This window comes from Anabrus simplex, chromosome 6 (assembly GCF_040414725.1).
Source record: "Anabrus simplex isolate iqAnaSimp1 chromosome 6, ASM4041472v1, whole genome shotgun sequence".
NCBI classification, from domain to species: domain Eukaryota; kingdom Metazoa; phylum Arthropoda; class Insecta; order Orthoptera; family Tettigoniidae; genus Anabrus; species Anabrus simplex.
The window spans coordinates 398,147-412,860 of record NC_090270.1 but is presented as its reverse complement, the minus strand read 5'-3'; positions in this window follow the sequence as shown (position 1 = coordinate 412,860).

Below are 14,714 nucleotides of genomic sequence, written 5' to 3'. Positions count from 1 at the left end.
AGCCTTAATTACGCCAAAAATGCATTAAATTTAGCCCGATCGCTCTGGCATCGCTGTACGCTGGCAGATGTTTTCCAATATGGAGTCGCTAAATAGTGTTCTTCTCCTGCTTCTTCTATGACGTGTGCCTAATTCGGGGATTCTTTAAGCCACCCAGTGGGCGGGTGAAGGCGCCTCTCTGGCGGGCTTCGTATTGCACAACCTGACGATACCCCCAGCATCCACACAAAGAAAGCTTGCTGCCAGCTTCCTTACCAAGCATATCACTTGAAATAAATACTAATTGTGCCGGTACGGTCACAGTACATAAGTATTTTTGAGCATAAGTTACGTTTATTTACCACGCGTAATGTTCCGAGCGCGGATGGTTTGTTTACCAACAGCGAGGACCAGCTAGCGAAGTGTATGACGACTGTGAGCTGTGACGTAGCCACAGGGGCTAGCTAGGCCGCCCGCTCGTCTCAACACGTGTTACCAGCCTTGACTGGTATTTTCTGGATTCCACGTCACTTGTTCTAGTGAGTTCGATGGAGAAAATTTGGAAATTTCTATAATAATTGTGCTAGCGAGTCGAGCGATATGTCATCTTGTTTGGGATCACCCAAACGTCCCAATGCTCGAGTTTCAAGCAAATCCATCGAGGGATTCGGGAGATATTCAATCAAACCGTATTATGACGTAGACATCCCGGATTGAATAAAAAGGGAACCTACTGTAGCCTATTCACACAGTCTCAGCTGAGTAGTCAGCGAGGACACTCTTGTTGCTACTATCATCGTGGAACTTTGTCATTATACAAGTGTGGGAAGACGATTCTTCCAAGTTTTATAAAGTGGACTCATAAGACTTCGAGTGTGGTAGAAATTTTTCTAAGTCTTCGTAATTGAACTCAGAATATTTACAAGTGTTCATTGAATGGACTTGTATTATTTACATGCCATCGAAGTTGGAATTTTTCTAAGTGTTAATTGAGTGGACTTGTATTATTTCCATGGGTTCGAGACCCGAATTCTTCTAAGTGTTCACTGAACATTATTTACGTGTCTTCGAAGTTGGAATTTTTCTAAGTGTTAACTGAACGTACTTGTATTATTTACGCGTCTTCGAAGCTGGAATTTTTCTAAGTGTTCACTGAACGGACTTGTATTATTTACACGTAAACGAGATTGGAACTTTTCTAAGTGTTCGTAAAATGGACTTGTGTTTTTTACGTGGAACATTTGCAACTGTTGAGGAACTCATTCTTCTAATAGACAGTGATTGATTAACATTGCCAGTGATGAACTTTAACTTTCCAACGGCTTTGAACAAAGTTAGGATTTCACTTGCATTTGCCAGTGTTGGTTTAAAGGACTTATAAATTTCGTCAGTGAATTTATTTATGTGAATGGACTTGTGTTTTCGTCAGTGGTCGCTCAAAGACTTATGAATTTCACCAGTGATTAACTTCAAATATATTCAGACTTCCAAGTGAATGGACTTGTGTTTTTTCGTTCGAGTTTGGGCAAAGACTTGCACCTTCGCCAGTAATGAACTTTGAGTTTAACTATAATTTCGCAAGAAGGAACTTGTATTTTTCGTTGCCAAACGTTATTCAGAGACGAAGATTTTCCTAGTGATGAACTCTAAAATTATTAATACCACTCATATCATTTTAGGAGCGTTGGAAGTCTTGATGTACAATTATCAAGATCTCTGCTTATAAGTTGATTATCCAAGGTGTTCATGGACTCAGTGCTACTAGTGACCTTGGGAACATCAATCCTCTCACTCTCATTGGGCTGAGGTAGTACGTGACTATCTACAACATCGCCTGGATCATCGGGGTTCAACCCGGGCCTCAGAGTTCGAGACATCTCTACTTGCCGTCAATCCAAACAGTCCAGCTGCCTCTGTCTGGAGTATCTGGAGTCCCTGGAATCCCTGGAGTCTTCTGGAACGTGCTTCAACCATCTTGGCTTAATGAGCTGGAGAACTCAAGCCATACTATTGGAATACGAGGAAGACAGTCCATTTCTACTTAGAGGTGATGTGCAAACTCATGACTTATTTGAATAAACTCTTATACAATCAGAGTCAAAGTTTTTCTGTAGATAGGACCCTACCTCATGTACCGAGCCCTAGCTACGATTAATCCAGTTTTTTGCCCTGAGATTTCTATTTCATGCCCCTATCAAATTTAATCTGAGAGTCGGGCTCTTTTACTGGTACAATAGATCGACACACACTCCTCCGCATTCTGAAGGAAATGGGCTTAGACAACAAAACGAGAGCTATCATTTAACAGACCTTAACCGGCACTACGTCCAAGGTGAAATTCAGGGGAGAAATTTCGAACGTCTTCAAAATCAAGACTGGTGTTAGGCAAGGGGATGGAATATCACCGCTTCTCTTCAACTGAGTTCTGGAGAAAATCATTCGTGAATGGCGCAAGGAGATGTGCAAGGAAGAGGTTGAGAATGGCCTTAGAATAGGATATAATAAAGATGATCTTATCATAGACTGCCTAGCTTTTGCAGATGACCTAGTGATCTTTTCTGATTCCCTAGATCCTGCCGAAAAACAAATTAACCAACTGAGAATCCAAGCAGCAAAAGCTGGCCTCCAAATCTGTTTCCAAAGAACAGAGTTTATAACCAACACCAAGCCAGCTCCCAGAGAGCTCATTGTGGAACAGGGAAAGATCAAGCAGGTGGAAAAGTTATAGTACTTAGGCGAGTGGATAGTACCTAACAACTCTGAGAAAGAAGCAATCATGTGCAGAATCAACAAGATGGAGGTGGCATATCAGCTGACTAGGAATGTCTACAACAAAAGATCAGTGTCCATTAACGCCAAGCTTAGGCATTATTGTTCGGTTGTATGCCCGGACGCACTGTACGCAGCAGAATGCCTTGCAATGAACAGAAAAGGTCTGATGGAGAAGCTAGAAGCAAAAGAAAGAAAAATCCTGAGAAAGATTCTTGGACCAATCAAAGAAAATGGTGAGTACAGGAGACGACACAACAGCGATTTGTACCAGCATATGGAGAGGATAACGGACACGATTCGGAAAAGGAGGATTAATTTTTATGGCCATATAGCACGCATGAGCACACAGAGACAGACCAATAGGATCTTTTCCCACATTCTTAACAAGATAACCATGGGACCCCGGTTTATCGAAGTTGAAAAAGACCTTCAAGAAATAGGAATCACACTCGAAGACATCCAGAAACGTGCCCCTCTCCAGAAAAAGCTCCAGGGATACAAGAGGTTCCAAGAAAGGCCAAAGTTGAAAACAGGCAAGAAGTGGACTGATGAAAGAAAGGAGGCTCACAGAACGAGAATGCGTGAGTACTGGGGAAGAATTAAAATTCAAGGATGCAAACGGTTGAAATGACGTGGTCCACAGTAGGCCGAAACGAAGAAAGAAAGAAAAAATAATAATAATTGTACCGGGTGGTACATCTCCACGACGCACATTTAAATCTTCCGCTTTAAAGTACTCATCTACAGGAGAAACTATGAACTTAAAACTGGACCTACTTAAATCTTTCCTCTGAAGATGTCACTGTGTGAATTTCGACTTGTTTTTGTTTTCCATTGATCAAAAAATGTGGACATTCTATCCTAGATGTCTCCGCTAAAAAACTATGAGCATGCATCCTGGTGCGAAGTGAAGGAACTTTATTTGAAGAAATTTTGTTTTCACAAGTTTGTTCTTTACTAAATTTTGTTCATTCTTTTGTGGGTTGGCAATATTTATCTTTTCTTTCCGCCTGTTTTGAAGTTAGCCAATCAATTACTTCTGTAATTAATTTCCCACCAATCACAGGTTTCTTCTTCGATTTTGTGTGTAACTGTGTACTGTAACCAATAACAGTCTGTGGGTGTGTCTTGATTATTCATGAAAGGTCTCGAATCTTCCCCGAGGGTATAAAAACTGCTGATTTTCTTGTCTCTCGGCCACTTCATCAACATCTAACTTAGTGTATGGACGTGTAGCAGGAGGCGGGAAGCGCCTCTTCCATCAGGCAGCAGTTCTTCAGTAAGGTAATGGCCGCTTATCATCTTTATTTCTTGCTAGCTCAGCAGTTTAACCCGCGGGAAAGGTCCGAAACTTTTACTATGTAACCTACCCTTCCAAAAAATGTAAATTTGTGCCGGCTTATGTAAAAACTTCATATGTCTTTAACATGTAACTCGGGGATAGAGAGTGCTTTACCCTCTCGAGCACCCCTAAATCGGGGATAGAGAGTGCTTTACCCTCTCGAGCTCCCCTTCATTTTGATTTGAGGTGACTACGTTTTGGTAACCGATTTTCTACTCTTCCTTAATGTGTTAAATTTATTCATTATACGAGTCACCTCCATAGTCTGGGAATAGCCCCCGTTTCATCGGCCTAGTGGCTTTTAGGTTTTAAGAATGTATGTGTAGGAGTGCAAGAATACGCCTCCAATTCAACTTGGTGTTGCGGGCCAATTATTTAACCTGTTATTTTCTGCTATGGCCTTCCCCCTGTGCTTGGGGGCAGTAGAATAACACCCACAGTATCCCCTGCCTGTCGTAAGAGGCGACTAAAAGGGGCCCAGGGGCTCTGAACTGTGAAACGTAGGTTGGCGACCACGGGGCCCTCAGCTGAGTCCTGGCATTGCTTCCACTTACTTGTGACAGGCTCCTCACTTTCATCTATCCTATCCGACCTCCCTTGGTCAACTCTTGTTCTTTTCCGACCCCGACGCTATTAGGTTTGCGAGGGCTAGGGAGTCTTTCATTTTCATGCCCTTCGTGACCCTTGCCTTTCTTTGGCCGATACCTTCATTTTTCGAAATGTTGGACCCCTTCCATATTTTCTCTTTGTTTTTATTTTTATATAGAGGATGGTTGCCTAGTTGTACTTCTTCTTAAAACAATAATCACCACCACTACCACCATCCTGCCAGCACCCGACCGCCTAATGTCTAAAGAGAAAACATTGTGCTGGACTAAAGAGAAAACATCGTGCTTGCTGAACGGATGCCACGGTCAGACAGCCTTTGCCATGTCTTTGAAAATAAAAAAGCGAAACGTTTACAGCCAAAACAATAAAGATAACATTGAATAACTGACTAACACAGTACCATAAGTTACTCTTTGCTACATTGTCCATCTCTTTATATAATCAGCTACGGAGTGAAATTATGTGTTTTAGTAAAGGCGGCGGGGCGGCGCCCAAAAGCCCTTCATGCACGAACCGCCACTGAGTGGAACTGAATTAGTTCACAGAGTTAGTTAAGAATAAGAGGATTATGGAGGCTTGCAAACTGACTGCTGAAAGGCATTACAGTCTATATTAAAGATGTATGCACGTAACCTGTGTGTTAAATAGAGGTGTCCAAGCATTCCCAGAAATGGCTCTGCAGTTAGGATGGTGCCTGTACAAAGTACTTCAGCACTTGATAAGTGAACCGTATGACAGTATATTTATACAAAGCGTAAACTACATCAGTTCCTCCTTGTTGTACTAATGAACCTATTAAAACAAAGCAGCTCTCTGATGTCACTATATGTACATGTGGTCGAATATACTGTACTGTATATCGTACTATGATTCAAAACATGATGTTAACTCCATTTTATAAATATTGTCACACATTACACAAAGTTGAGAAATGATAACTGTCACTTCATTCAATAAAAGAAAATATTTCCCACTCTTATTGCAGTACTTTGTATAACTTATTATAATCTCATCAAGAAATGATGCTAAAACATAACACAGTGCATCCCAGCCTGCACAACTTGCCCATACTGTTGGGTGTTAGGGATGTAGGTTGTTCATAAGAACTGCTAGCAACTGAGGATATGTGTGCACAGGTGTGAGATGAATATATCTTTTTACCGTTGGTTTCTGTACAGCATGAATCAAGTTGTTAAGGGTTAGAAAAGTTATCAAAATTATTTTCAGCATAAGTTAAAGGGTTATGCTATCTTTCGGTGTGTGTGTGTGTGCGTGCATTAATTTATTACTGTTGATTTACGAGGTTTTATCGAGCCATTAGTTGGTAATGACATCTATGTCAAATTCTGGGAATGGTGGCCAATTGTATAAATTTCAGTGAAAACAAAAACAAGCAAAAAAGGCAAAGGTTATTGATGTCAGCAATACTGAAAATGACACACTACTTATATCAGGTTACGAAAGCAATATAGCGTATTTTGTGAGGTAGGACAACGAACACTTAGCTCTTCTATAGAAATAACTTTTCCTACTTAAGTTTTGCTGAAATGATTTTTGAGGCTTAAAAATGTCTATTAATATTCGGTTACTACCGGTATATTGTTGCTGTTGTTGTTGTGTGTCATTCTGAAGTTGATTAATATGTAAATAAAGTATGTTAGAACAGCTAATTTCATTTTCCACATTCTTATCAGTATTCCAACTGCCCTCGTTACTAATTTCTTCACTCCCTTATTATGGTAAATTACAATAAGGTCAAGAAATGATGAACAAATAATTTGTGAGGCTTAAACTGTTCCATTTTCTCTGTCTGTCTAACATTTGTAGGCTATATTAAAGAAATTTCTACAGTAGCACTGAGATGAGAATTATCATGATAAAATATTAAATAACCAACATCAGGTAAGGTAAGAATTTGCCTATGGTGTTTGGATTTAGCTACTTCTTGTACAAATTCTGTTTGTACCATTTCTTAAATTAACTAGGCTTAAAATTAATTAGGCCTAAATGGAGAACAATTAAACAGTACACCTCTTGGCATAAGTGGGTTGGCGACCACGGGGCCCTCAGCTGAGTCCTGGCATTGCTTCCACTTACTTGTGCCAGGCTCCTCACTTTCATCTATCCTATCCGACCTCACTTGGTCAACTCTTGTTCTTTTCCGACCCCGACGCTATTAGGTTTGCGAGGGCTAGGGAGTCTTTCATTTTCACGCCCTTCGTGGCCCTTGTCTTTCTTTGGCCGATATCTTCATTTTTCGAAGTGTCGGATCCCTTCCCTTTTTCCTTCTGATTAGTGTTATATAGAGGATGGTTGCCTAGTTGTACTTCCTCTTAAAACAATAATCACCACCACCACTCTTGGCATAACCTATATTTCGACCAAGTAGGATAGAATGGAATCGCCTGAAAAAATATTTCATCAGGTTATTATTCAAATGAACTAATAAAGTGTGCCTTCAGTGCATGTTAAACAGCATTCAGTTTGTTGCTTATGACATTAGTGAGTTATTTCTCTAATCATGACAGCAGAGAATTCTTTACGAGCAGCAACAGCAGCAGAATGCCAGTGTCAGCTGGCCAACAAGTTATCAGTGAGAGGTTGCATCATGTGTAGTTCACCCTGGTACATTATAGAATTCTGTGGTATAGTACAAGAACAAACGTTACATAATGATGTTCGTTTAGTTTGTTCTTACATATGACAGTATTATATAGAGAAACTGGGGAGATTAATTTTTCAGATTTTAATTTTTTTAGAATAGCTTATACTAGCCTATTTATATATTTTCTGTTTCTCTGTACAATTAAGGAATTAAATAACAAGAAACACACCCAGAATTAAATAAGAAACACACAAAATAAATAACTAAAACACACAAAGAATTAAATAAGAAGCAACACACAAAATAACTAAAAACACATTATAACACAGCTTAACTCATTTGACTGTTTTTTCATCAACAATTCTGTTTTGATTTGTTCTTGCTTCAGAAGTTCATACACCCCCTCAAATCTGACTTGTTCAATTTTCAGTTTTACTCTCTCCTGTCCCCCTATGGGTGGGGGTGGTAGAATAACACCCACGGTATCCCCTGCCTGTCGTAAGAGGCGACTAAAAGGGGCCCCAGGGGCTCTGAACTTTGGAGCGTGGATTGGCGACCACGGGGCCCTCAGCTGAGTCCTGGTATTGCTTCCACTTACTTGTGCCAGGCTCCTCACTTTCAACTATCCTATCCGACCTCCCTTGGTCAACTCTTGTTCTTTTCCGACCCCGACGCTATTAGGTTTGCGAGGGCTAGGGAGTCTTTCATTTTCACGCCCTTCGTGGCCCTTGTCTTCCTATGGCCGATATCTTCATATTTCGAAGCGTCGGATCCCTTCCATTTTTCCCTCTGATTAGTGTTAAATAGAGGATGGTTGCCTAGTTGTACTTCCTCTTAAAACAATAATCACCACCACCACCATCATCTATCCTCTTGTTCTTTTCCGACCCCGAAGCTATTAGGTTTGCGAGGGCTAGGGAGTCTTTCATTTTCACGCCCTTCGTGGCCCTTGCCTTTCTTTGGCCGATACCTCCATTTTTCGAAGTGTCGGATCCCTTCCATTTCTTCCCTCTGATTAGTGTTATATAGAGGATGGTTGTCTAGTTGTACTTCCTCTTAAAACAATAATCACCACCACCACCACTTACTCTCTCCTGCTGTAAACGAAGAGTGAAGCTCCTGTTTCCACAAGTGTTTCTGTGTTGCTTCCTCCGTGCGCTTTGTTATCGCCTCAGCTTTTAATTTGTGGACTTTCGCCAAGGGTTCTTCTGATTTGCTAAGCGTTGGCCTTCTACGCTTAGCCCACCTTGGAGAAATTGACACTGGAGAGGCTGGGGAAATGTTCAAGTCTACACTGCTCACTTTATGGGAATCACTTTCATTACAGCTAGTAGTCGGTTTCAGAGCTGGATGTATTGAAGACTTTAACATATTTGAAGTATAGTCGCTCCAATCTAACTGCACTGCTTCAGCCTCCATATTAAGCTCCCCACACCCATCTTCGAACACAACTACATTACCGGTACCAATGTCCATAGTTAAACTGATGGTTCCCTATCAATCACAGTTGTCAGTGTCACCTCTAATGGTTCACTATCACCATCGTACGGGTTCTTCATTCCCTCTACTGAAGGGCGAATCAGATCGATTACTCTTTCCAGAATATGGTCACTTTTAATAAACTTACTAGTGCCCCCACGTGTTTTCAGCACTTTCATTTTTCTGTCCGCTGATGCTTTCCTGGCAGCTTTCTTCATATTCCCCCAAACTGTATTCAAATTTGCAGCGTCCCGAACGGACTCATTTCCTTGGGAATTAAATGAAATAGCAATTTCTCCCTACCAATCATTCTTCATCTGTTGTCGTTTTCTTATTTTTAATTATATGGATGTTCTCAGCCACCAAATTAATTAACATTTCCTTCTCCTGAAACGTCATATTTGGCTTCTTCCTTCGTTTTTGCAGCTCACAAGCGGACATGATTTACGAGAAAATTACGAAAAACAGCACTACTATCTCAAAAACTTCCAAACCAAAGAGAGTTCCAAAGCACTCACTCAAAAACTTGCATACTTTTCACTAATGGCGGCAGTGTTTGTTTCCCGCGCGCCCGTATGAAAAATTCTACGTTCAATTCACATTGCAAGGAAATCTTGGTTTTCGTAAACCGAGATAATAAATGTTGTGGTGAATACGGAAGCAAGCGTTATCCGAGATAATAACATCCCAGTTTTGGAAATCTAAGATAACAGCAAAAGTTACCGACGTTGGTGAATACGGGCCTTAGCCTAGCATTTTTTTATCTCTTGCTTGAGTAAACATTGACATAGGCGGGAAAATCCCGCGTCGACCACTCTGATCCTTAGACTAAGAAATCAAAACTGGAATCACACTACTGTGTCGCCGCGTTACTGAGATAGCAGCACTGAATCCTGTTTTGTTTTCCAGGCATTTCCTAACCCGAACTCCGAACTCTCACTGTTCACACTTCTGAGGCCAAACAAGGGCGATGGAAAGCAGCACGCTTACACGCTTCAAATTGTAATTTAGTATTGGACTGTGCTGTCACCTGTTAGAGACCTCGTGTCTGAATGGATTGAGGAAAGGAATTTCTAGGTAAATATTTGAAAAGAGATAACTTCAGGTATGATTCGTCCTAAATGTCTTCATTGAAGTGAACGTGCCACTTCTTGTGACGTAGAAATATCATTTTCTGTGTGGGGAATGTTTTGTCAGATAAACGAATGAACTTAAATGAAGAAAATGTAAAGAAATTAGTTGTACAATGTTTCAAACGGAAGTGAAAATATAACAATGTTGAACCGAATTTTGATAGTGCATATTTTTCAGTTTATTGCGCTTTTCCATCATTTGATAGCGCATGAATGCATGCATATTTGAGATTTTATAGCGCATGAATTTCCGGGCTCTACTAATCACTATTACATAGTGTAGATTGTTGTCCGAATATTAATAAGAGTGTGTTCGTACAAAAACAAGCACCCAGTCCCCGAGCCAGACTCGGATGAAATCCGCGACACTGTTGGTCATCGAACCCGGTACCATTCAGCCGAGGAGTCGGATCGAATGATTGAAGAGAATACTCTCCTCTGATGTCCATGAACTGGGGAGAGAGTTATCCCCCTGTGGGTGGGGGCGGTAGAATAACACCCACGGTATCCCCTGCCTGTCGTAAGAGGCGACTAAAAGGGGCCCCAGGGACTCTGAACTTTGGAGCGTGGGTTGGCGAGCACGGGGTCCTCAGCTGGGTCCTGGCATTGCTTCCACTTACTTGTGCCAGGCTCCTCACTTTCATCTATCCTGTCCGACCTCCCTTGGTCAACTCTTGTTCTTTTCCGACCCCGACGCTATTAGGTTTGCGAGGGCTAGGGAGTCTTTCATTTTCATGCCCTTCGTGGCCCTTTTCTTTCTATGACCGATATCTTCATTTTTCGAAGTGTCGGATCCCTTCTATTTTTCCCTCTGATTAGTGTTATATAGAGGATGGTTGTCTAGTTGTACTTCCTCTTAAAACAATAATCACCACCACCACCTGGGGAGAGAGTTAGTTTTGTCAGTGCTGGAAAACACCAAACGTATTCCAGTTAACAAAATATCACTAAAAGTAATTAAAATATACTTTACTAATATCCCTTGAATGTTATTTAGATATTTCTTTAAAAGTTAGACAATCTGAGTTATATAGTCAAGGCTTCATCCGTTCTCTATTTAACAGCTTGGCAAGTGTAAACAGTCAGGTTCGGTTTCAATTTTCCATACGTATTTTCCGTCTTCTTCTTCTTCTTCTTCTTCTTCTTCTTCTTGTTTTATGACCGCATAGGATCACTTTAGTCAGTCCATCGTTTAGGTCTGTTCGGGCTTTGCGCTCCTCCTAGTACTTCTTCAGACCCTCAGATCTTCGTGCCCTTTCTTCGGTTCAAAATGTGCGTGTAGTTGGTTTGTTTCGAGTAAGGAGAAAGTGGAGGTTTGTATGTATGTTCAGCCTTCAGCCCTAAGGCTAGTTTGATCCTCAACAGCTCTGCCATCAGCTGTCATACATGGCCTAGGCATCACTGAAGAGGCGTACTAGGGAAATTAGGAGTGAAGTAGTTTCCCGTTGCTTTCCTCACCGAGCCACAAGTTGCTATTACGCACCAGTCTGCCAAGCCCACTGAAATATATGCACCAACCGTCCCTATGAGCAACATTTTCACACCATGCACTGCAGGAACTGGCTGCAGAAGGAATGGTATTACTAGCATCGCTCATACCTCAGTCACTTTCATATTGTCAAAGCCAAGGATAAGACAGAGACAGATCAATGAAAGTAACAAAATTGCTCTAGCCCATACCAGAAAAGACAGTGCACTGTAAACACTAGGTCCTACCAGCGGGAGGTTTGTATTCTTGAGTGTTATCTTCAATTTTATCTTATTTGTGGTGTCTTCTGTTTTAATCGCCCTGTAGGTGGGGCGGTACAATAACACCCTCGTTATCCCCTGCCTGTTGTAAGAGGCGACTAAAAGGGGCCTCAGGTGCTCTGAACTTTGGAGCGTGGGTTGGCGACCACGGGGCACTTAGCTGAGACCTGGCATTGCTTCAACTTCCCTGTGGGTGGGGGCAGTAGGATAACACCCACGGTATCCCCTGCCTGTCGTAAGAGGCGACTAAAAGGGGCCTCAGGGGCTCTGAACTTTGGAGCGTGGTTTGGCGAGCACGGGGCCCTCAGCTGAGTCCTGGCATTGCTTCCACTTACTTGTGCCAGGCTCCTCACTTTTATCTATCCTATCCGACCTCCCTTGGTCAACTCTTGTTCTTTTCCGACCCCGACGCTATTAGGTTTGCGAGGGCTAGGGAGTCCTTCATTTTTACGCCTTTCGTGGCCTTTGACTTCCTTTGGCCGATATCTTCATTTTTCGAAGTGTCGGATCCCTTCCATTTTTCCCCTCTGATTAGTGTTATATAGAGGATGGTTGCCTAGTTGTACTTTCTCTTAAAACAATAATCACCACCACCTTTCACTTACTTGTGCCAGGCTCCTCCCTTTCATCTATCCTATCCGACCTCCCTTGGTCAACTCTTGTTCATCTCCGACCCCGACGATATTACGTATGGAGGCCTCGGGGGTCTTTCATTTTCATGCCCTTCGCGGCCCTTGTCTTCCTTTCGCCGATATCTTCATTTTTCGAAGTGTCGGACCGTTCCATTTTTCTCTCTGATTAGTGTTATATAGAGGATGGTTGCTTAGTTTTACTTCCTCTTAAACAATAATCACCACCACCACCAGCCCCACTCTTCTCTTTTCTATCTATATAATTATCTGTAATTTTTCTAGTTTCTTTCAATGGATGTGTCACTTCCATGTGTGTATTGCTTCAAGTTTCATTGATTTTCGTGATTTAATTCTTAAGGTTTTATTGTTTTTACTCCCAAGCACCGCCAAATTATTCCACTCACTTCTCTGTTTGTTAACGTTTGAGTTCTTATTGACATATTTTCACTTATCTTACAAAATTATGCTGCTGTTCTCTTCCTATTGTATTCTGCCATAATTGTTTATCTTTCTATGTCCTTCACTCTCTGGACCACCTTTCACAGTCTCATGTCATCCTTTACCTAGTAGTACCTCTTTCCTATTTCTTCTAGTACCTAGCTTCTTCACCCCATCCACCTTCATTGTTGTTACTACGCTATGCCTGGAATTTCACATCCTGCCACCGTTTTTGTCCCAACCAATAGTTAACGGTTCCTTTCACAATTCTCTACCCGTGTACTCATCCCTTTGCACTTTATTATTGCAGTTCAGATTGACAATTACAATACATATACACTATGAAGGCCGGCCGTTACTGGCCCTGGCGCTACTCTATACTCAACTAACCACTCAGAAGGCGTCACAGTATTGTGATGTATTGCTTCTTTGGTAGAGTCCATCCCAAATATGCACGGCACTCGAAATGTTAAATATGATCGCATATGGAAACAAAGAAATAGGAAGATTGCGATATACCTCCGTATTGAAGTGCCTACCAGTACGAAAAGGTATGTCACAATATGTTTAGGGTACCTCTTAAGTCAAGCTCTGATACTTTCCCGACTATTCGTGTCCTTATTGGAAATATCCCTCTTCAATAAATTACAGAATTATTGACATTCGTATTGAGCCTCATTTTCATTGTCTAGTACATCTTGTTCGTCTGCAGGCTTTGACGTCCTGCCAGCATCTCTTGAACTCATCTATTGCTCTTCTGGTAAAGGCCCTCTCCTTCTTCTGTGTTCAGACTTCACCATAAAGACACGATGACTTCACAATCTTCCTGAAACTATCCCGGTCATTGCTTTTGTTCTCCTCATTGCCTGTCTCACACTCTTGGAATCATCTTAACTTGGATGCCTTCGGAATTTCTTCGTGAGCCGTTCGTTATTCAACCAGCCTTTGGGCTGAGGACTGAACATACTCACATATTATTTATTGTCTGGCCCCTTAGCTGAGTTGTCAGCGTCTTGGCCTTCAGTTCTCGGGGCCGTCGGTTTGATTCCCGGCTAGGTTGGATGGTTTTAATCATATACGTTTAAATTCACAAGCTCAGGGCTGGGTTTTTGTATTATTATTATTATTATTATTATTATTATTATTATTATTATTATTATTATTATTATTATTATTATTATTATTATTATTATAATATTTGCGCTTATTAATAGTTACGAAGTTAGCACTCATGGTTCTCTCTTACGCTTAACCACACTTTTTAGCCTTGTACCTATGAGAGAAATATTTATAATCTTACAAACTAGAAGTACCATAAATCAAATCACATAAGCAAAGTACATATTCTTAATCTTATCATAGGAACTACCACTACAAACTAGAATACATGAGACAAAAAACGTAATATAAGAACAAAAATAGAAACTACACAAGCACAGTAAACATACCTTCACACCACAAGATTCATTCAATCAGGCGACACACATCAGGGAGATGCTTACGGCTAGACGACTTAAGAGGATTCAAGCTTTTTTTGGCTCTAATGTTATGGGGGGGAGAGTTCCGTCTTCTAGCACCATTTGCAACAAAGGAACGGCTATATGCTGCTGACCTGCTGGGGGATAGCAAATGGGCTGCCGGAGTGAGTGTTATGCTGGTGGAAAGGATATTCAGTTGTGAAGATAAATAGTAAAACATATTTTCGCTTAATACTCGAAATATTAATACCGTCACGTGAAGGTTTCTATACTGTTCAAATTTTAGAAGGGAAAGTAGGCGATAATAAGGGATAACATGAACATCACAGCGGAAGGAAAAATAAATCGATTACAAGAGTTTATAGCATGTTGTAATCGGTTTAGTTCTTCTCTCGTGGCATCAATTATTACTAAGTCACAGTAGGAAAATATAAGGAGGATAAGTGTATTTATGTTTAGTGGCAGCATATACTGTTCATATTTTACTGGGAGGAGGGA